At 39.9% G+C, this 22,693-nt stretch overlaps 1 protein-coding gene across 4 annotated transcripts in view; it reads left to right on the top strand.

Annotated features, from left to right (window-relative positions):
• Positions 1–22,693, top strand: part of LEPR (leptin receptor) — a 199,829-nt gene that overhangs the window by 91,177 nt on the left and 85,959 nt on the right. Inside the window, exons 1-2 of one of the 4 annotated variants that reach the window (XM_049617045.1) lie at positions 11,944–12,026; positions 12,393–12,437. The exons of 1 other annotated variant lie outside the window; for it this stretch is intronic. The gene's annotated coding sequence lies outside the window, so the exon portion shown is untranslated. Of the gene's footprint in view, positions 1–11,943; positions 12,027–12,261; positions 12,438–22,693 lie in introns of those variants that run through there. 2 more of the 4 variants (XM_049617046.1, XM_049617049.1) reach the window with 2 other exon arrangements.

The following is a 22,693-nucleotide window of genomic DNA, read 5'->3' as shown; positions in this document are numbered from 1 at the left end:
GATAGAAAACCAAACATTAATAATAATACATCATTTGTCCTCAAAGGCATTTATGTAGGTATATACACAACTAACTGGGTGATGATAAAATGGACACAAAATAAATCTCTAAGTGATCATGGACCATAGCTACCATAGCTCCAATTGGAGAGCTTATGAGGAAGAGTCAAGTTAGTTGGATCTTGGAATATTGGCTAAGATTTCGCCCAGCAGATGGATGATGGTAATGGGTGATGGTTGAAAGAGGGGTGTTGAAGAATGGAGTAAGAACATTTAGGATGGAACAGCATGAACAAAAGCAAGAAGTGGAAAAAAAAAAAAAAAAGCAAAAGTGTGTTTAGGTAACTAGGAGTTGTCTTTCATAGTGGGAGAAAATATTGGTCAATTAAATCTCAGAATGCATTTGAATACCAGAGTGAGTTTAATCTTTAAACTGTAGGCAGAGGAGAACCACAGATACTTCTGAGCAGTCCATAAAATGATGAAGTCTGTATGTTAAGAATATTATGTAAGACTTAAAATTCCTACACGGAATGATATATGGCCATTTGGGTGTAGGTAGGTGTTCAGGTAACCGTTTAGAAAATTTAGAAACTGTTTAGATATTTAGAAAAATATCTTTTTTTAAAAAATGTAAATTGTAGAGATGTTTTTGTTTTTCTCACTGCACCCCAAGAATACTTGTTTAGAACTCTTAGAAGAGCATAAGGGTGGCGACGGCGGGGAGGCAGGAGGGGGAAAGGCACCAGCCAGCAGCCGGGCCAGCGCTGCTCAAGTTTCCCTTTTAGTCTGTGGGTTTGCTCCCCCGCCCCGCGCGAGCTTTCCCGGGATAAGTAGCGTTAGCGGGCAGAGAAGAGCTCGGCGCTGCACGGGTGGAAATTACGGATGGGCCTCGGAAAAGAATGAGCACGGCTTCCCATCTTAGCTCCTACCACTATCTTGGAAGCTGCCAGAATTCTGGAGTGTATTTCCCATCGAAAGTGTGAAAAAAATCAATGGACACCCCAGGAATGGAAGGTGGTTTGCAGACGTGTTACCTTGGAGGCACTGTTTGAACCAGAAAGCCTTCCTGTAGAACCATACCGTGGGCCACTCAACCGACCCTTGGGTAAACTCTAACTGCCGTACCCCCACACCATCCCTTATCAGCTTGAAGAAGCCAGTAAGGTCATCATCCCTGTTCCCTAATGGCAGTAAAGGTGGCCCAGGTGGGTCCCTGAATTCACCACAGCAGAGTGAAGCCAGCATCTCAGAACTGGGAGTTCATTCCTGGTCCATCAAGGCTGTGCAAGCTGACTATACAGAAGAAGCAATCTGCAACTCCAGAGGCTCTGGGAGACTGCAGCCCTGCTTTAGTCACTCCGGAAGCTGACTAATCCACGCATGGCAGAAGCCTGAGGAGTCGATGGTCCGGTGGAACAAATAGACTGTCCATATTTTCTATATCTGTTTCCTTACTGTGATGCACTGTCACCCTTTGTCTCTCGCTGTTGTTGTGATTCTTGCTCTACTTTTCACCACAGAATTGGCAGAGGCCACCCTGGCCAGCTGGGAGTGTGATGAGAGGTTTCTGATAGCACTCACCTTCCCTTTGTGAATAGGATGCTTCGTTGGTACCAACACGAAGAATCAATGGCCCTGGGAGGCTAGAGAATTAGTTCCCTGCAAACCTTATAGTGGAACAGAATACCCCAGTCCTACTACTGGGGTTTGGCTCCACAAAAGCTCAATTATTGGGAAAAACTGTCTTGCCCAGTGGGGCAGGAAGTCTACCAGCTCTGTTAGGAACTTGACATGCCTAGAGCAAAGATTTTATAACTCAACCACCTGGGAAACCCAATGGTGGGGGTCCCCAGAGCATCTTGAGCCAGATCCCCACCCCCTGCCTAACTTCTCTCATCTCCGAGAGGCCTGGGACAATGTCCACACAGCTATCAAATGGCAGGCCACAGGTGGACTATACTGTATATGTGGAAAGACAGCCTATCCAGTACTTCCTTCAGGCTGGTCAGGGTCATGTGTGCTGGGAACTATTAATTCATCTTTCTTCCTGCTCTCACTTGCCAGAGGGGAACATTTGGGAGTCCAAGTGTATGGGGACAGGGAGACTCAAAGGAAATGACATGCCCTATAGCAGTGCTAGGAATTGACCCAAGGGATACAAGAGTGCTGATGCTTAGGGGCACATGTACCCCAATGTTTATGGAAGCACTTTCAACAACAGCCAAATTATGGAAAGAGCCTAAATGTCCATCAACTGACGAATGATAAAGAAGATGTGGTTTATATATGCAATGGAATACTACTCGGCAATGAGAAAGAATAAAATCTGGCCATTTGCAGCCACATGGATGGAACTGGAAGGTATTACACTAAGTGAAATAAGTCAGTCAGAGAAAGACAGATATCATATGTTTTCACTCATAGGTGAATCTTGAGAAAATTAACAGAAGACCATTGGGGAGGAGAAGAGGGAAAAAAAGTTACAGGGAGGGAGGCAAACCATAAGAGACTCTTGGATACTGGGAACAAACTGACGGTTGATGGGGGGTGGGGGAGAGGGGAAAGTGGGTGGTGGGCATTAAAAGCGCACTTGTTGGGATGAGCACTGGGTATTTATAGAAACCAATTTGTCAATAAATATATTTATATATTTAATATAATATTTCTATATAAATAAATATATTTATTTATTATTATTATTTTTTAATGTATAGTTATTTTTGAGACAGAGAGAGACAGATCATGAACAGGGGAGGGTCAGAGAGACAGGGAGACACAGAATCTGAAACAGGCTCCGGGCTCCGAGCTGTCAGCACAGAGCCCGACGCGGGGCTCGAACTCACGGACTGCGAGATCGTGACCTGGGCTGAAGTCGGACGCTCAACCGACTGAGCCACCCAGGCTCCCCAAATTATATTTAAAAAAAGAGAAAAACAAGAAAAAAGTAACAAAAGCGCAATGATAAGTGTACCTGGAAGAGGCACAGGAGCCAAGTGAAAGAGCCCCCAATGGCCCAAACTAGAACAATTTGAATAAAATATTAAATAATGTAGTATATTGTATTATAACTGAAAGTATAAAATATATGCCATGAACTGATACTGATATAAATAACTGAATAAATTTTAAAATGGGAGAGAATAGAAAAATCTCTTGTGTGGAATTCCAAATAATTTACATAGACACACCCCTCTCAGGAAGGTGGAGAGTAACTCTCAGTTTGTAACTGTGGACTAAATATACTGACTTCCTTAAAAAGAGTACAGTATGGAAATGGGGAAAAGAGTAACTTAGCAGTGGAGAAAGCTGAAAAACACCTACAGCCAGATGATCAAGTTTAAAACCAACCGTGGAAAATCATGTTCATAGCATATACCTTTCATATAATGTGATGAAAATGACACTTTAACTCTGTGGTTTTTCCTAAACCTCAAGCCCACAACTCCAGTTTAATCATGAGAAAAATATCAGCCAATCCAAAGTGAGACACAGTCCACAAAGTACGTGACCAAAAAATATATGACTAAAAAAGTGCTCTTCAAAACTGTCAAGGTCATTAAAAGCAAGAAAAGCCTAAGAAACTTTCACAGCTAAAAGAAAGCTAAGGAGACAAGATGACTATATTAACATGGTATCCTGGATAGAATCCTGAATAGAAAAGGGACATTAAGTAAAAAATGTTAAAAATCTAAATAATGTAATGACCAGTGAATCAGTAATCCATCATATTGGGTTTCTTAGTTGTGACAAATGTACCATACTAACACAAGATGTCAACAATAGGGGAGACTGGTTATGGTGTATATGGGAACTCTCTGTGCTGTCTCTAACTTTTTTTATAAAATTAAAATCATTCTAAAATAAAAAGTTTGTTAAAGAAGTAAATAAAAAAAAAAAAGAAGAAGAGCATAAGAATTTACTGAAGTATTTTAATGTCTAAACTTCCTTATTAGGAGTATTTGTTTTGTTATCATTTATAACTTGACAACATAATGTTCATTTGTTTTGTATATATTTGTTCCCTTTGTCTTTCATAAAATCATTTATTCACTCAAAAAACATTTATGGAGCAACTTTATGAGTAGAATATTGTATTATATAATGAGGATTATAGAAACTGTCTTCTGGATAATTTGGACTAAATTCTGGTCCTGGAGATAGCACTTTAGTAGGAGGAGTTTTGAATATCATTCCTTTCAAGATAAAATTACTAGCATTTCTAATAGCTAAACTTCACTAGTTGATATTCATTGTCCTGTTTATTAATATTTGGAAACTCAGATTTTCTTTATTTGTTCTTCAGTCTCCTTTCTAAATGTTTAAAGTGTTTTTCTTTTTTGCTTTTTACTACTAGAGTATTCCATATCTCTTTGACATTGCTAATGGGATATGGAATATATAACTGATCAATATCAAGGTAAATTTGCTAAATACCCCTATACCCATAGATACTAATGGTTCCTGTAGAGTACTGGTGCCCCAAACTTAAAGGATTTATGTACAATTAATGTGAAAGTTACAGCAGAGCATATACATTATAAGCTGTCAAATTAGTAGTTCTTTGGCTGCTTAACTGAACTCATTAAAGTCAAACATGCATATGTATGTTTAAATAACACTTCACATCAATTAATTTTTCTGTTTCAGATTTACTGATTCACCCCAATTATCTTGAAAATAAGATACACACACACACACACACACACACACACACACACATTTTCTATTTACTTGTTTATTGCAATACAAAACAGATGCAGGCATGGGTGCCTGGTTGGCTCAGTCAATTAAGTGTCTGACTCTTGATTTAGGCTCAGGTCATGATCTCATGGTTTGCGCGATCAAGCCCCATGTCAGGCTCTGTGCTGACAGCATGGAGCCTGCTTGGGATTCTCTCTCTTCTCTCTCTCTCTCTCTCTCTCTCTCTCTCTCTCTTTCTGCCCCTCCCCTCCATGTAATTCCTCTCTCTCTCTCTCTCAAAATAAAGAAATAAACTTTAAAATTTTTAAAAAATAGCAGATGCAATAGGTAAAGCAATCCTCATTTTTGGAGGGATTGTTCATGCTCTGTGAATGGTGAATCAACTCCCTGGATAGTAGGTAACATTTTTACTACATAACTTGTTTTTTACAGCCCAAAACCTCTTCATGTAAATACTCTGAAGTTGCAGCTCCAAGCCTCAGATTCTTTGATATGTGCAGCCCTAATTACCGTCATTCTGATCTAAGGTCTTTCCTACCCAGTGTCGTCCTGCAGTATTTCTGATGGACAATCCTTTAGTCTCTATTTAAAAATACCTACTGACGAAGAGCTCATTGTCTCACTGGTAGCCCATTCTGCTTCTAATGGCTATGATAGCTGAAAGTGATTCCTTTGATTTGGTTTAAATCTGGCTACCTGTGCTTTCCACTTGCTGATTTTAGTTGGCTTACAGGGTCTATATAGAAAAATCTATCACGTCTTCATCGTTGTCTGTTCAGTGTTGGAAGTAAACTATCATTCTTGCCTTTCTCCAAAAGCTAATTACCTCTGATTTCGTTTGGCATGCCCGTTAAAGCACAGAGCTCTCTTTCCCTACCCCAGAGACTTGTGTTCATTAGGTCTACGATGGGCCCCAGGATTTTTGTCTGTTTTGTAGTACAAGCTGTGTAGTTTTATCAGCCTGTTTTCTGTACCTAGAATTTGGGGGTCCAGCAGCTTTTTCTATCTCTTTACATGCAAGCTGGCAGAATTTCCACTGTATAAAATTCTCAAGAACCTTATAGGTGTCCTATGTATGTTACAAGGAATTCACTCCAGAAAAGAAGAGGCTTATCCATAGATCTTCCCTAGATAATACCATTTCTATTTGGGGGATATGAGGGAATTTATGAGTCACATACTTAGTCTCTTCAAAGAGCCATTGTGTGACTGAATACTCTGATTTTTTTAGTCTTTCTGAAGTATTAGCAAAAGGTTGACCAGCCATATTTTTGGCCTTCCTGGCCACAAATCTCTCAATGTTTGTACCTTTCAGAGACTGGATGAGCCAAGAATTTCTCAATCATCAAATCCTGGTTCCTTTTTGTTTAAGAATTCTTTTTTCAATTTATTTTTTCTTCTTAAATTTTACTGTAGGTAGCAGGAAGAAGCCGGGACACATCTTCAACATTTTACTTGGATATCCCCTCTGCTATATGTCCAATTAAATTGTATCCAAGTTATGCTTTCTACAAAACTGCAGGACACAATCCTGCTAAGCTTTCTGCCACTACATAACAAGGATCTCCTTTCCTCAAATTTCCAATAACACGCTCCCTGCTTCCTTTAAGTCCTCACTATCAGAGTTGTTAACAACTGTCTTTCTGCTAATAGTCTAAGACAGGGTAGGCTTTTTCCATCATGTTTCTCAAAATTCTTCCAGTTTCTGCCCACTGACCAATTCTAACACCATTACCACATTTTTTGAGTTTTTGTTATAGCAGCACTCTGTTTTTAGTCACTGAAATCTTTTGGAGTTCAACTAGAGAAGCAGAACCAGTAGGAGATACATAGTAAGATATTTATTGCAGGGCATATGTGGTTGTAGGGACTAGCTAGGCAGGTCCAAAATCCAGAAAGCAGACTGTCAGGAAAGGCAAGCTGGACTAGTCATGGTCTGAGGCTTCTGTCCACAGGTGGAATATCTTCTTCAGGGAATCCTCAGCTCTGCTTTTTCAGCCTTCCAATGGACTAAATCAGGCCCTCCATGATTATTTAGGATAATCTCTCTTGCTTAAAGTCAGTTGATTATGGACTTTAATCACATCTACAAAATATCTTCATAGCAACACTTAGTGTTTGATTGTATAACTGGACACTGTAGCTGAGTCAAGTTAACAACATCAAAAAGACTATCACAGGGGCACCTGGGTGGCTCAGTTGGTTAAGCATCTGACTTCGGCTCAGGTCATGATCTCCTTGTCTGTGAGTTTGAGCCCCACATCTGGCTCTGTGCTGACAGCTCAGAACCTGGAGCCTGCTTCGGATTCTGGGTCTCCATGTCTGTCTGTCTGTCTGTCTGTCTGTCTCTCCCTCCCCTGCCTGTGCTCTCTTTCTCTCTCTCTTAAAAATAAATAAACATTTTTAAAAAATTAAAAAAAAATACCATCACAGTATCCTATATTATACTTCTTTCACTCACCACAACTGCCTCCTCATACACACAACAAAGTAATTTTCACTTGGACGTTCAGGCTTTAAAGGGATTTCTTCTCAGAGATATCTTAAGAATCAAGATAAAATATTTCTATTTTATTGGCTTGTGGCACACAATAGTTCTTCAATTAGTGGTGACAGCTTTATGAGCTGCAAATTATTTCTCCATGAGGACTTAAAAGTTCAATGTACATTAGATATAAATTTCCTTTTGTTGGAAACAGCATTGGCAGTGTTTTAATAGTCTCTCGCCTTGCTGGAGACCAGCAGCACTGACATCACCTGGGAGCTTATTAAACATGCAGACTCTAGGGCCCCACCCCAGCACTACTGAATCGGAATATATGTTTTAAATAGCCCTCATCTGATTCAGGTGCACGTTAAAATTTGAGAAACACTGGTCTGCTGCAATTGCCTAGTTTCTTAACTGTTACCCCTGACATTTGCCTTTTTCTGTCACACTTCACATACCCAGGATGTGCTTTCCTTCTACAAATTTGAAAATAATTTTGGAGTCTAAAAGTTTTCAATATTTCATCATACATAGAGGTTAAATTCCAAATGACCTTCAAAATCCACATGGCCTTCAAAGTTCTTCCTATTAGACTTCTGTGTACTTTTCCAGGTACACTTTTCTGAACACACCCAGGGCTACACTACTGGGTGTGGTTGCAGTACCTTGTGATGTGTAAGGTGCTATGCCTTTTCTTCTCTGTGCCTTTCTTTCCATTCTATGTTCCACTGAATGGAGTGCCCTACACCAACCTGGCTGAACTATGGGAATCCTCCCTTGACTCCTTGAGGGTATAAAGGACCCATGCTGTTTATCTTGGTAATTGTACCTGATAACATAATAGATACTGATTATTTGTTAAGAGAAAAATAAATGCTCAGAGTATGACTACCCAAAATAGTTTCCAGCGATGCTGTGAAAGATAAATATGGTTAACAATAAATAAACATAATAGAGTACTAGGTAACAAGTCCTGTTATAAAGGCATAGTTATTGTCTCATTGCATCTCATGAGATTTCAGAGGGGGTAATTATGATCAACTCCATTTTACAAAAAAGGAAACTGAGACAGAAAGAGGGTAGAGAACTTATTCAAATTCTCATAATTAATGTGCGTAAAAAATAAAACCAACTCAGGCAATTAGATTCCAGAGTCTATGTGCTTGCTATATGGCCCTGGATGCATACAAAAATATTTTTAACAGTCTTTTATAAATGTAAGTGTTAAAGATTTGTGTGGTAATTACACATATAATCAATAGTTATGATTGTCACTTCAGTTTTAAAAACTTTATAGAAACATTTAGCACACCGTAGAAAGGGTGAAGTACTGTTTTAATTAAAACTACATTCAGTTAACAGCAAACCTTTTTGAATGTCTATTGTATTGAGTATCTGTGCTTTTTTGCCTGCTTCCTCTTCAGTAAGGGCACCCTAGTTTTATTTTGGGATACCACTTTTCCCCATTCTAAGTTATTTGGTTAGGGTGAGTGAGATCAACTCTCCTCCCAATCCCTGTTTTCCAGGAGTGCACAGGTGGCTCATACTTGGATGGCCATCATATTCCAACTCATTAGCCACTGTGACTGGTGCAGGGATGGGCCTATGACCCAAGGAAGCCCAAGAATAAGACTCAATTTGGTACCTATTAATATGCTGGTTGATTGTCTAAAATTATAAGAGGGGAAAAGTGAGAAGGGAAGTCAAAAAGGGAAGAGGTGAACCAGGAGAGAGTGGAGTCACTGAAATCATTGCAAGAGTTTTAAGAAGTGATGCATTAATATTATGAAATTACTAGTTGAATAATGTTTGTTTTTGAAACTATCAACCAAATACTTAGACAAAATATTTTTATTCATTTTAGGTAACTATTACTTCAGTCATGATTGACTGTTCCCAGCAGGATCTGTTTCTGTGTAAATAGGCATATTATTGATTAAAAAATAGAAAATAGATATCTCATTATTTTCTTTTTCAAATCAAAATTTTTCCTTTAAGGACTTTTCCTTCACTCAAGAAAATGTTGAATGAGTCAGAGTGTTAATCTGTTTTCTCTAGTAAATCCTATCTTATTATAGACATGTTTTTCAGTGTGGTAATAATTGCCTAAAAGATTGGTAGTGATTTATTTATACCCATCTACTCATTCAACAGCTCTTTATCAGGCTTCAGATATGCAGCAGGCTTTGTGCCAGAGGGAATGAGACTCAAAGTTGTCCCCTAACCTAGAATATAAGCTCCATAGGAGCCCCTGATGGAGAGCCTGCGGCCTAGTAGACATTCAGTATTGGATCACGTTATCAGAAATCCATACCTACAGATGTGGCATGGATTTCTGTAGTAATTTAACAATGGTAGCTGCTGAGAGCCACGGTTGGCCTTTAAGTATCACCTGTGACTCAAACATGAATTTCGGGCTTGGGCCTCTGTACTTCTTTTCCTGATGGTAGTTATTCCACGTAATGCTCGGGTTTGATGATACTTATTTTCAGTAGCTTGCAATGAAGGGATAGATTATACTTAGCATCAATATGATTTTGTATAATGTGTTGAAATGACACCCTGATACCACAGCAGACAATGAATTTGGTCCCTCTTAGTTTACTAGCTTTAGTGTGTTGAATGGTGGCTTCCCCCCCAAAGTATGTCCACATTCTAAATCTCAGAGCCTGTGAATGTGACCTTATTTAGAAAAAGGGTCTTTGCAGTTGTAATTAAATAAGGATCTTGAGCTGAGATCATCCTGGATTATGTGAATGGTCCCTAAATCTGATGACAAGTGTCCTTGTAGGAGACAGAAGAGAAGAAGACATGGAGGAGAAGGCCATACAAAGATGGAGGCAGAGATTGGAGTGATGCAGCCATAAGCCAATGAATTCCTGGAGCCACCAGAAGCTGGACTAGGCAAGGGAAATTTCCCTCCTAGACTTTTGGGAAGGAGTGCGGACCTGATTTTGGAGTTCTGGCCTTCAGAAGAGTGAGAGAATAAATTTCCTTTGTTTTAAGCATTAAGTCTGGTCGTTCGTTAAGGCAGTCCTAGGAAACGAATATGCTAGTTCATAAGGGATTATCTAATTAAGGATTCTGTTGTGTTGTTTCATTTCACAATAATTTGGGGAAGTCAGTATCTCTACTCCAATTATTGTCTCTATCTAATGGAGACATTTGTCTCTTTTTTGTGGTTTGATAAAACCCAAAGGTTAATGCTTCTAACCACAGTGCCCCAGAAAGTCCATTCAGGGCGCAAATAGGAAATTTCTTTTCTTTTAAAAAAATTTTTTAGTGTTTACTTTTGAGAGAGAGAGGGAGCACGTGAGCAGGAGAGGTGCAGAGACAGGGAGACAGAGAATCCGAAGCAGGCTCCAGGCTCTGAGCTGTCAGCACAGAGCCCAGTGTGGGGCTCCAACTCACCAACAGTGAGATCATGACCTGAGCCAACCGACTGAGCCACCCAGGCACCCCACAAATAGGAAATTTCAGAATGAAGTGGCTTCAACAAGTGGTCTAGAGATCTAAATGCTCTTCATAAAAGTGTCACTGATTCTGAGAGGATATTCCTATGGGTCAAGTTTCATTTAACAAAGCTCACAAGTTGATAAAGTGGCTGGGCCAGGAGCCAAGACACGTTGCTTCTGGCCCTACCCATCTCTGGGCTACTTTCTTGATGTGTCTCTGATGCATCTTCCTATGAGGATATTAGGCAAGTCCATTTCTAGAGACCTTTGAAAATTAACCATCCACCCAATCCAGAGTATGTCCACTTCCCTTTATTCTTTCTTTCTCTCCCCGTTGGGTTCCTTCATATCACCCCTCATAACTGGTAATGTTATGAACATTTGCTAGTCTGTCATTAGTCCAAGTTGAATGAACATAATTGTACGTACCATGTTGTCTGACCCATAGTAGGCCTTCAGTAAAAGTGTATTAATAGACAGATTAGGGAGTGAACGTTTTGAGTGGAGACTTATGAAATGTTTATTACTTAGGGGCTGTATTCTGTTCAAGGACGAATTTTGTTTGCTTGGTTTTTTTTGCTTGCTACATCGAACGCCATTAAATTTCAGGACTGCAAGAGAAGTAAAGTGGTCATTTAGTCCAGCCTCGCACAGACGCGTAAGTGCCCTCTTCAGCCTTCCTGACAGGCATGACCAACATGCTTGGCGGGAACATCCTTGGTGACTTGGTGACAGGAAACTCACTACCTCCGCCCTTTGCCAATTTGCTTTCCTCTCCCACCCCTCTCAGTTATCGCAATCTTTGCTGTAGCATTTTGCGCTCCTGATGCAGCAGAGGCCCGCAAGTCTGGGAGTGGGAGGAACCCCGCTGGAACCCCTAGGCCCAGCCGGGAGTCTGAGAAGCCCCAGCTGGGGCTGGGGTGGGCGCGCTGCACCTAACTGCTGAATGTAGCAGCGGCGCCGCCTTCCTGCTGGGATCGCCTCTCCTCTCCGCCTCCCTCAGGCAGGGGGTCCTCCTTCTCAAGCTCGTCGCTGCTCCAGCCCCAGGGCCACGGCCACGCGCAGCAACGTTCCTCTTCGCAGCTCCGGTCACCTGCACGGCCGCCCTCGGCGCTGGGGTCCACTGCCCCCGACCCGGAGCTGGGGACCAGGGCGCGGGGCGCGCGCGGGCGGCCGCGGGCTCTTTCCTCCCTTCTCCCCACCCCACGCGCTCCCCCTCGGCCCCTCCTCCCCACACTCCGCTGCCCTGCGCCCTCCGGAGAGTTGTCCGGCACCTTGGGCGAGGAGTTCGGAGCTGCCCCGCCGCAGAGCCCGCGCGGCCCGCAGAGCGCGAGCGACGCAGGGGCCGGAGCCCCGCCGCCGCCATCTCTGCCTTCTGTGTGAGTTGGACCCCGGGAACGAGGTGGGACCCGCTTCTCTCTCCTCCACCCCTTACTGCCACCTTTCCCGCTCTCGGACACTGGAGGAGCGGGACGCTGGGGCCCGCGTGGCCGGCGGGGAGCCCGCGGGCCACTTGGGGGCCGGGAGTCAGGGGACAGCCCGGTGGCGCCAGGAGGGGCCTGCGCCCGGGGGCGGTGGGAGGGGCGGCAGGGGCTCTGGGTCCCCCCCGCCCCGGCCGGGGAGCTGGAGGCTCCCGGGGCGGGCGGAAGACAGGGACGCGCGGCTGTCGGCAGCCGGCCGCACGTGGGCGCGCACCTGCCAGGCGCCACCGAAAGGCTGAGCCACCCAGCCAACTTCTTTTCCAGGTCTCCTTCCTACTTTGGAAACTGAAAGGACTGCGACATAAACCAGTAAGCCCTGGGGCTCGGGGAAGGGTTTGTTGGTTTGGCTGCCCAAAGAACAAACTTGTGCTTCAGGGGTGGTTTAAATGCCAGCTTCTCTTTTCCCCCCTCTCCCGCTCTCCCCAAGCAAATGTAAAAAACGAAACAAAATAAACCCAATCCCGACCAAAGCACTTATTTATAGGGATTCGTAGAGGTGAGAAAAATAGACCTAACTGAGGAATCATTGGGAACCCCAGGTACGGTGAGGCCGTCTAAGAAATCGGTTGTTGCTGGTGCTATTTCTAGAACTTGTGTTTGCAAACAGGCTGGCTCTGTTAAGCCTGAGAGTTCCTTCTGTTGAGGGGCTGCCTGGAATGCCCTCTGTTAACACGTATTTCTGTACGTATTAAGGTATATTGAAACAAATACTCTTTCAGAGTCAGAATATCTGGATTTTGACAAGATTTGCCATTTATTATCCGTGACAGCTGTGGTTAGCTTCACCTCTCTGGGCCTCATTTTCCTCATCTGTCGAATTAGAGGGTTGAGTTAATATTCTAGGGGCCTTTTAAAATACTTCAGGTATTTTCCAACTTAAAAATGTATAATTCTGTGACTCTTTAACATGTCACAAACATTAGTAGATTCATAATTTCATGAGCATTTGTTTATATGCATTTATGACTTGTGCTTTTAGGGTTTTCCCACCCCAAATCAAGAGAAAAACGCTTGGGGCGCCTGGGTGGCTCAACTGGTTAAGCGCCTGACTTAATTTCAGCTCAGGTCATGAGGTCACGGTTTCATGAGTTTCAAGCCCCACCTCAGGCTCTGCCCACTGATCTGCCTGCCAGCCTGCCTGGGATTCTCCCTCTCTCAGAGAGAGACCGCTCACTGTCTCTCTCAAAATAAACTTGAAAAAAAGAGAAAAAGGCTTATAAAAGAGTTCAGAAATGTATAGTTTATATGTAAATATTTAGATCATCTCTCACTCTAAGGAATTATGTTCAACTTGAAGGCAATATTTATGACACTGCAACCGAAACATGTGGCCTTAGCACTGCACTTACTCTCTTTTCAGTATATTTGGAGGAAGTAAAAATTGTTTTGGAGGAAAACAAAATTGCACCTTTCCTATCAATTACTCGTCTTGACCAACATTTGTTACTTTTTAGCATAAAGTTGTGTGCAGAATATTAAAAAAATGGTTTCAGACCATTTCAGAACCTCTCTGAAATTAAACTCAATAGCAGAGATGCCAATTTTAGTAATGCACTTTAGTTGTCTTGGAATGAAGCCCAGAAAATAGCAAAGGTTAACTAAATAGATAAACCAGAAATTAGGAATTGACACACACACACACGCACACATACAGTTGTCAGAGAAGTGTGTGCTACAGTGTCAGTGAGCCTTTTATTTACTTTTGATAAAAACGACAGACAGCCGTTGGTCTGTTTAAGCGCACAGAGGCTGTGAGAAAGAGGGGCTTTTGTTGTTACTTGTAACATCAAATTATTGGAGATGCAGTCATCAGTAGTTAGATTTAAAAGTGGGGGCGCCTGGGTGGCTCAGTTGGTTGTGCATCCGACTTGGGCTCAGGTCATGATCTCACAGTTTGTGAGTTCGAGCCCCGCGTCAGGCTCTATGCTGATAGCTGGGAGCCTGGAGCCTGTTTCAGATTCTGTGTCTCCTTCTCTCTCTGCCCGTCCCCTCCTTGTGCTCTGTCTCACCCTGTCTCTCAAAAATGAATAAATGTAAAAACAAAAAATTAAAAAAGAAGAATAGATTTAAAAGTGTTTCAGCCTCTTTTTGGCGGCTTTGATGTAAAATAAAATAATGTGTTACCACCCAGCCTGTGCTGCGCATGTAGTTTGGGAGAGTGGAATGGATTTGAAGTACACTGTTCTTCTATGAACACAGCCACTTATTTTCATTGCTTTTTCCCCTGTGGGCTGGAAGTATCGTCAGTCAATCTGGCATTTGTCTTCCCTCATATTCTCTGGTGAAGTAGATGATCATCTCCTTTAAGAGAGATGCTCAAAGAGTTACGTGAATTGGTTGTTGAATGAATAGAGAGTAGTTGAACTCAAATACCCTGCCTTCTAGGCGCTTATTGGAAAACAGTAGATGGATCTGACTGTTTAAGGTCTACAGCCAATTCATTCACAGCTTGGGAGCGTCCCCATGGTTGGCCGAAGCACTGTTCATCTTTTGTGATGAATTTACCAAGAAAAAAAACCAGTCATGTCTTTACACTTAGATCACTATTATATAATCAAATGGTTTTTGTTTGTGAAAAGCAATCTCTCTGGGGGCCTTGGAAATAAAACTCTAAAATATCCAGAAAAAAAATAAAGAAGAATTGTCTTGGCAGGTACTGTATTGCATTTTTCATACTGAGAACCAAACACACATATGAAAAAGAAAAAAAAAAACCAAAACCATATCCTGTGGAGTTGAAAATGAAGAAAAGGGCTTATGGTCTCCTCTAATTCTTAAGATTTTATGTGATTTACAAATTCCGCTTTTAATTAAAACAGAAAGGCACAAATGTTTACCTATTGGACAGACCTAGTACATGTAACCTTTTGGAGGTTCAATTCAAATTTGGCCTGGTTATAATTTGGAATATTTCCTCTCACATACTTTTTATTAAACCTTTTGTGACGCAATGGTGATATTATCTGTTGTCTTTTCACACACGTGATCTTATTCATCTTTAATTTTTTAACCATTTGAATATCTATATATATATATGACATATATAGAGAGAAGGGGTACATAAAAATGTGCTGGTTGACCAATAATATAGCACATCATTCCAACAGATGATAAGGCAAATACCTTATCATGAGTGAGAGAACATGCCAACATCTAGAAACTTCTTGCTTGTTCCTTCCTGATCACAAATTTAGTTTTACCTTAAAAAAATGTTGTATTCACTTAAGAGGCATTCTTTCATGGATTCTCTTGCATTATGTCTTTGTGAGATTAAGCCATTTCTTCATTCCCCTTTAAAGCAAAAGCTGTTTTTTTAAGTTTATTTCTTTTGGGGGGGGGAGGGGCAGAGAGAGAGAGAATCCCAGCAGGCTCCTTGCCGACAGTGTGGAGCCCAACCCAGGCCTTTCTCTAAAGAACCATGAGATCATGACCTGAGCCGAAATCAAGAGTTGGATGGCTTAACCAACTGAGCCACCCAGGTGCTCCAAAATCGATGTCTCTTAAATATTTGGTCCTAGAATCCATGACTGTCTCCTAGTATAATAGGTCTTCTCTGATATAAGAAATGTAAATTTTGTCTGATGTTTTCCTTAGGAGTTCTTGAACATCTTCTTTATTACAGGAACCGCATATTTAAAAAATTACTTTAAACCATATCTTTAAAAAATTCATTGTCTGTTTATTGATGCCATATAGACATAAACTTGACCTTTAAACAGATTTTCAAAATAATAGCTCCATTGGACTGTAATTCACATTCATAATGTTCATCTTTTTATGGATACTATTCACTGATTTTTAATACATTAACAGATTTATGCAACCATCACCACTGTCTAATTTTGGAACATTTTTATCACTCTCCGCAGAAACTCTGTACCCATTAGCACTCACTCTCCAACCCCCCTCCTTCCATCCCTCAAAATCACTGATTTACTTTCTGTGTTTACTGATTTGTCTATTCTGGATATTTCACGTAAATAAAATCATGGGGCCTTTAGTGACCAAATTCTTTCACTGAGCATGTTTCCGGTGTTCATCTGTGCTGTAGCATGGGTCAGTACTTCATTCCTTTTTTATGGCCAGATAATATTCCATTATATTGGTATACTACTTTTTGTTTATTCATCAGTTGGTGGACATTTGGGTAGTTTCCACTTTTTGGCTATTATGAATAATGCTGCTATTAACATGTGTGCTCATTGTTATGTGAATATATGTTTTTATCTCTTTTGGGTATATACCTATGAGTGGAATTGCTGAGTCATATGGCAACACTATGTTTGACACTTAAAGATCTGCCAAACTGTATGCCAGAGCAGCTTTCATCCTTTTATATTCCGCCAGCAGTGTGACCCTTGAATCTACATTGCCAACATGCCAAGCTCATTAGACATAGCAATATTGGATATGTAGTGAAAATTACTGTCAAATTTAAGTTTCATGGGCTTGGAAGTTTAAAATCTTTTTCAGAACTGTGAACACTTAATATGTTCAAGGTAGACTATAAGAAATTTTTGTGGATATTGATTCTCATTGAATGAAAGTCAGCAAGTCACACATTCTTCTATTAACTTAGTAGGCTTATGGGTACCAAGTAAAGTCTTCCCCAAAGTCAATATAGTCTGCTTTCAGTTAGTGCAGTCTCTCAGTGATCTGCTCCGCTGGGTGTGAGCTGTGGCCCTGGCTAGCACAGCATGGAGACTTGCCCAGGAGAGCACAGAGCTTGGGAAGCCCCTGCCTGGTGGGCGAGTGGATGATCCTGAAGATGAGAGTCATGTATTTGAATCACACTAGAGTACTATGGACTAGCAAAAGAAGATGACCTAACTAGAGACTCTCTTAAGGGGCATCGTGTTACTCATCTTAAAGTCTTTGCCAATTAATGGGAAGAAATCCAGAAACAATATAGACTTATAAATGTGTATTCATATGGGTATAATAGTGAATGAGAAAGAGAAAGAGAAGGAGTAGGGGGTAGAGAGAGAGAGGCTTTACTCCTGGGCCAATAATTTCTTTAAGGTTTATGGGAACATAAACATTTTTATCTGTTTTTACTAGATAGTGGCTAAAGATTTAAGATAAATAGAGCTTCAGGAGCTTCTATATTGGTATTATAATAGGCTTTAAAAATGTGAACTCATGTTTAAGAACAGCTGCTACCAAATATTTGTTTTGTGAAGGCATAGGACAACTTAGTTTTTCTCAGAATTATATTTTCTCATTTTACTTTAACTAGCAGCTGTTATTTGGGTGTCTAAACCTATGAAAACTGAGAAACTATGAACATGAGATCATTGAACAATTAGATTTTTGTATGCACCAACAAAATTTCTGAACCAGTCTGGTCAGTGGTCAGGAGATGAGAGAGGAAATAAATTATAAGCACACATAGATACACACACACACACACACACACACACACACTGTCTAAGCAGAGAGAGAAAACATACTGACGTATACATAATACACAACCAGTAATTGTAATTGCTATATTAAGATGCTATCTTTTGGAATTATGACATATACCTATCATGTTAGACATATGCAGGAGGTAGCTGGCTGTATCTCTAGTGAGCTGAGTGTCTAATAACAGCACTGCTAGTCACAGATTTGATTTGGGGGGAGAGAAGGTTTTTGCATGGAACAAGCAGGATGTAAAAAATGTTCTTTCTGTGTGAAACAGTCATCTGGGCAGGCAGTTTCTTGGTCTTTTGATTCTCAACGTGCAAATCAGTTCTCACATAGGAGTTCCTATTGTCTGTGATTGATATTCTTTGGCTTATTTGTTTTTACGGACCATAGGTCCTGTGGGTATCTTTCTTCTAATACTTAATACTTAAAATATGTTTCATATGCCTTCCTGTTCTTCAAGGGGGCAGTCAACTTGACCCTCTTCTGTGGCACTGGTTATGATTTCTCCACACAAGAAGGAATCTGTCTGATTTCTCCTAATTACCACTCTGTCTAGATAGTTGTAATTCTGTAAATCTAGACATCATGGATTTTTATGATATACTACCATTTTTGTATGTCCAAGAAAGAAAACATTCTGCCTATATATTTGACAATGCTTTCTCTTTCTTTAGAATTTTTGTCTTATATCTACTGGAAGACCTCTTTTAGAATTATTTAAGTAAAGATTTTTGTTTAAATCATATCACTCTCATAAGAAAAGTACAGATCAAAGAAATTGGTTAAGGAATTCTTTTTCATATTCAGAATCTGGTGGGGTTTTTTTAAATTGCTTTTCAACTCAGTGCTGTTGATGTCAATATTTTTCTAAACGGTAGCATATTCTGGGTTATCAAGTGTATTTATGATATAGCACTTTATAAAACAATGCTTCACTGTTGTTTCTTAGATTTTCTACCAGTGTGGTCCATTTTGCAGATTTTATGCTGGCTCTTTATATGATCTTCCCATAAGATGTTAACATAAGGTTTTCAGACAATGCTCAGGGCTCCTATTCCTTCCTCAAATGGCCTTTAAATAGTTTGTTGATGGAAATATTGATGGGTTAAAATTGTCAAGTCTGTCAGGAGGAAAGCGCCCCAGTTTGTCTGTAGGCAATCAATGACAACTAGATCACAGCTGCTACTAGGCTATCGGTAGTTGTGAGATGACATTGATTTTAACAAAGATTTTGATGTCGGAGGTTTTAAAATATTGTGAACCTTAAAATAAGAAGAAATACAACACTCCTGTCTTCTTTTGTATTTGTTGGAGTTCAACTAAAATTTACTTCTGTGAACCTTTTGTTGGCCCCTAGGACTTTGTTAGTAGCTATTTTCTCTGAAATCTCATAGCCCTCTATTTAATTAAAAGGACTAAATAATAATTATACATGAAAATAATCCATGCACATGGTGACAAAAAACTACTGCAATAAAAAAAAAGTTCTAGTCCCCCTGCCCCTCTACCCTCACTGTGCCAGCGCTGACCTTGGGAACAACGAACTTGATCCATTTCTGGTTTTGGTTCTTAGACCTCTGACTACCTATGCTGGGCTAAATAATATTCTTTTAGGGACTTCATTTCTTTTCATTTATCAACTTTAAACAGACACCATCACAGAAGAGAATTTAGCCTACTAATTTTGCCTTCTTTCTTTCTTCATTCCTACATATAATTATATTAATTTTCTGAGTGTTTTAATTGGTTACATTTGTAATTCCCTCCACCATTTCTGTTCTCTTCACTACAGACATTTTCTGTTGACTTCCTACAGTATGAGGTTGGGATATTTCATATTTCATAAGCCTTCCCACTATCTCTCATTATATAAATATGCCACCCAAGTTTTGGAACTGTATAGTGAGAATATTGTTATATTTCATGTTTAGTATTGTAATTAATTAAATCTTTTGTTTTTGTGTATTGGCTGAGCCAAACAGTTGAAAAATTGATAAATAGCATTAATGTTATTATGACCTCGTAAATATCACTCACTACAGAATCAAGAAGCGTTCCAGGATTCATTTCATTTTAATATGACTGCTTAGCTACCCAAAGGCGAATATTCCTAGAATCAAGGTTGAAGCCATTCTTCCTTCTTTCAAATGGACTCTTTAATTCCAGCACTTAGTCAAAATTATGCCATTTGGAGACACCTAGCTGGCTCAGTAGGTAGAGCATGCAACTCTTGACCTCATATTCGTGAGTTCAAGCCCCACATTGGGTGTAGAGCTTACTTTAAAAAGGAAAATTATGCCATATTTTATTTTGGTTCATATTTAGATCAGGACTTTTTGTAAGCCTTTTCCAATAAACTTTTTTCTTATTGGGACAAGGTAGGTGGGCCTACTTTATTATATCCTTAATTTTTCAGTTTTTTATTCATTCTCTTTATTTTTTTTGGAATCCATTTCGTTCTTCTTTTTGAAGTCCATGAACTCATATTCTTATTTGGCCTAGTGGCTACAATTTTGAAATAGGACTTCCTTTTTTCCCCTTGTGCTATTCTGTGTTTCTGTTTTTTTTTTTTTTAAAGTTTATTTATTTTTTGAGAGAGAGCAGGGGAGGGGCAGGGGGAGAGAGAGAGAGAGAAAGAACAAACCCCAAGCAGGCTCCACACCGGTAGCATGGAGCCTGATGTGGAGCTTGAACTCCCGAACTGTCAGATCATGACCTGAGCCAAAATCAAGAGCTGGATTCTTAACTGACAGAGCCACCCAGGAGTCTCTGTTTTGTTTTGTTTTGTTTTTTAAATCAAATTTTGCCGCTTCAGAATCATATGATGTATTGAGTTGTCTCAATTCCCGCCTTCCTTCTGGCTGTTTACTTTCGAGAGTCATCTGCTATCTGTACTGGTCATTGTCAAGTCTGTACTCATGATTTCCTGAATCTTTAGTCCCTGAATCCCTTTTTCTTGGTTACTTCTCATTTTGCTGGACTATGTTATAAAATTATTTCTGAGAAAGAGATTTATAGGATATAAATTTTCTAAGTCATTGTGTTATTGAAAATATATTTGCTGTGCTCTGATACTTGCTTGACAGGCTAATAGCATTTTCCACTGTAAATCATTTTACATCAGGTGTTACTGAATTATCTTCTGTTCATTGTTTTGGTATGAAACATTTGCTTCCATTCTGTTTCTCATACCTTTAGAGGTTTTTTCTTTTCTGGAAACGTTTCCTATCTTATCTTCTTTGCTCTTGCAATTTCTTAGTGACATATTTAGCAATGGGTATTTTTCTATTCCTTCTCTTTGGACTTGGTGGACTTGGTGGACCCCCCCGCCTTCAGTTTGAAGACTTGTGTCTCTTGTCACCTCTGGAAAAGTTTTTCATGTTATTTCATTGATCATTTTCTCTTTATTCTCTTTTTCTAGAAATACTGCTGACTGGATATGGATCATTTGAACTTTTCTTTTTTTAAAACATTTTGTTCTCTTTATTTCTTTTGGGGGAAGAATTAATTATGCAAATGTGTTTTCTAAGATTTCTATTGAAAAATGTTTTCACAGCTAAGCTCTTTCTTCCTCTGATGATTCCTTTGTCAGAACAATCTTTGAAAGTGTGGATGCAAGGTCTTCTGAAATGTCCTTGAAGACACTCATGAACATTTGTTAAAGCTATTTTTTCTGTTCTGATTTATCTAGGTCCCTGTGGTAGGTTTTCTTTTTTCTTTCCTTCTTTTTACACAATTTTTCCATGATGCTGATGTCTTCCTGTCTCCATTCAGCATGGCTGTTAAGGAGAGAAGTAGGAGGAATGTGAATTCTGTGCATATGGGCAGTGTTTGTCAACTGTTAGGCTTTCTTTTAGGCACTTGGGGAGCTACCTTTTGTGCTGAAGGCCTGTCCCCCTAAATGTCACAACATGTAAGTTTTTTACCCTGTTGGTGTGAAGTCTGTACTAAAAGCCCAAGTTCTTCTCAAATAACTTACACGTTTTAGCTCTTTAACATATAGAAGTATACGGAACAAGTTTTTGTCCTTTGGCTATTTGTCATCTTTGAGTTTTTTGTCTATGTTTGGGGAATTCCTCACTTTATAAATCCATATTTTCCCAAATTTCCTGGCTGTCTACACACAGACTGTGAACTATTCTTTATCAATAAGAGGTGTTCATGCCAGATCTTAGATCAGAAGTGTGGGATATGGAGGAGCAGATGGCCTCAGAGGAACTCAGAGGTAGTAGGCATCGAGATTTCAGTCATAACGTGCAATGCCGTGGCGTGGTGGCAGAGCTGTCTTTTCTAGAGCAATTTACGTGGGATTTTGGGTGTAGTTCTTGGCTGAGGGCTTTATTAGGTTTACTGGATCTCACTGAGGCTCAGTGAGGTACCCAATAATCTTTAATAATTTTTTATTCTATTTAAACTACCCTGCTTGTTTATAAACCACTCCTCTGACAATTATGGGGAGTTAGATTTGGCTGCTGTGAATTGTTTATAAGAGGATAAAGAAGTCAGATATTACATCTACAAACCAAAGCCTTCTCTTCTTTCAGCCCCACGTCACCCTGCCCTTTACAATTCAGAACACCTCCAGGGTTTTCTAAATAAATTTGTTTCTTCATTGATGACAGCTCTTTCCCCAAATATCCTAGGTAGTCACTTCCATCATTCTACTTTTTCTTTGTCTTCCAGAAATGTGTTTAAATCTCTTTTTTGCTGCTGGTCCCCTCTCATTTTCTCTGTTCTAGTGGGTTGATAATGATTTACTTTCTGTAATTCTAAAGGCATCTCAGGAATAAGAAAATCAGTTTATTCAGTTTATCGTCTTGAATCTGAAGTCCCATGGTACTTTATTCATATTGGTATTATAAAATTTTGACATGTAAAAAGGTCATAAAACAATGTTACTTATTAAAGTATATGATGATTTCTTATTTATTTTTATATTTCTAGTACCCTGTGTGGTAACATATTTTACCAAATATTTAGTTAATATTTAAATGAGTTAATTTATATAGAGATTTTTAAATTACTTTGTAGGTAAGATGCCTATTCTGACTGAACTTTGTTGACTTTATGGCACTTAAGTCTGTGAATCATAGCTCATCCCTCTTCATTTTCAAGGAATTAATTTGCAACAAGATCACACAGTTAGAGTC

This window comes from Panthera uncia (genome assembly GCF_023721935.1).
Source record: "Panthera uncia isolate 11264 chromosome C1 unlocalized genomic scaffold, Puncia_PCG_1.0 HiC_scaffold_4, whole genome shotgun sequence".
Lineage (NCBI taxonomy): Eukaryota > Metazoa > Chordata > Mammalia > Carnivora > Felidae > Panthera > Panthera uncia.
This window is presented reverse-complemented; position numbering and strand designations above follow the sequence as displayed.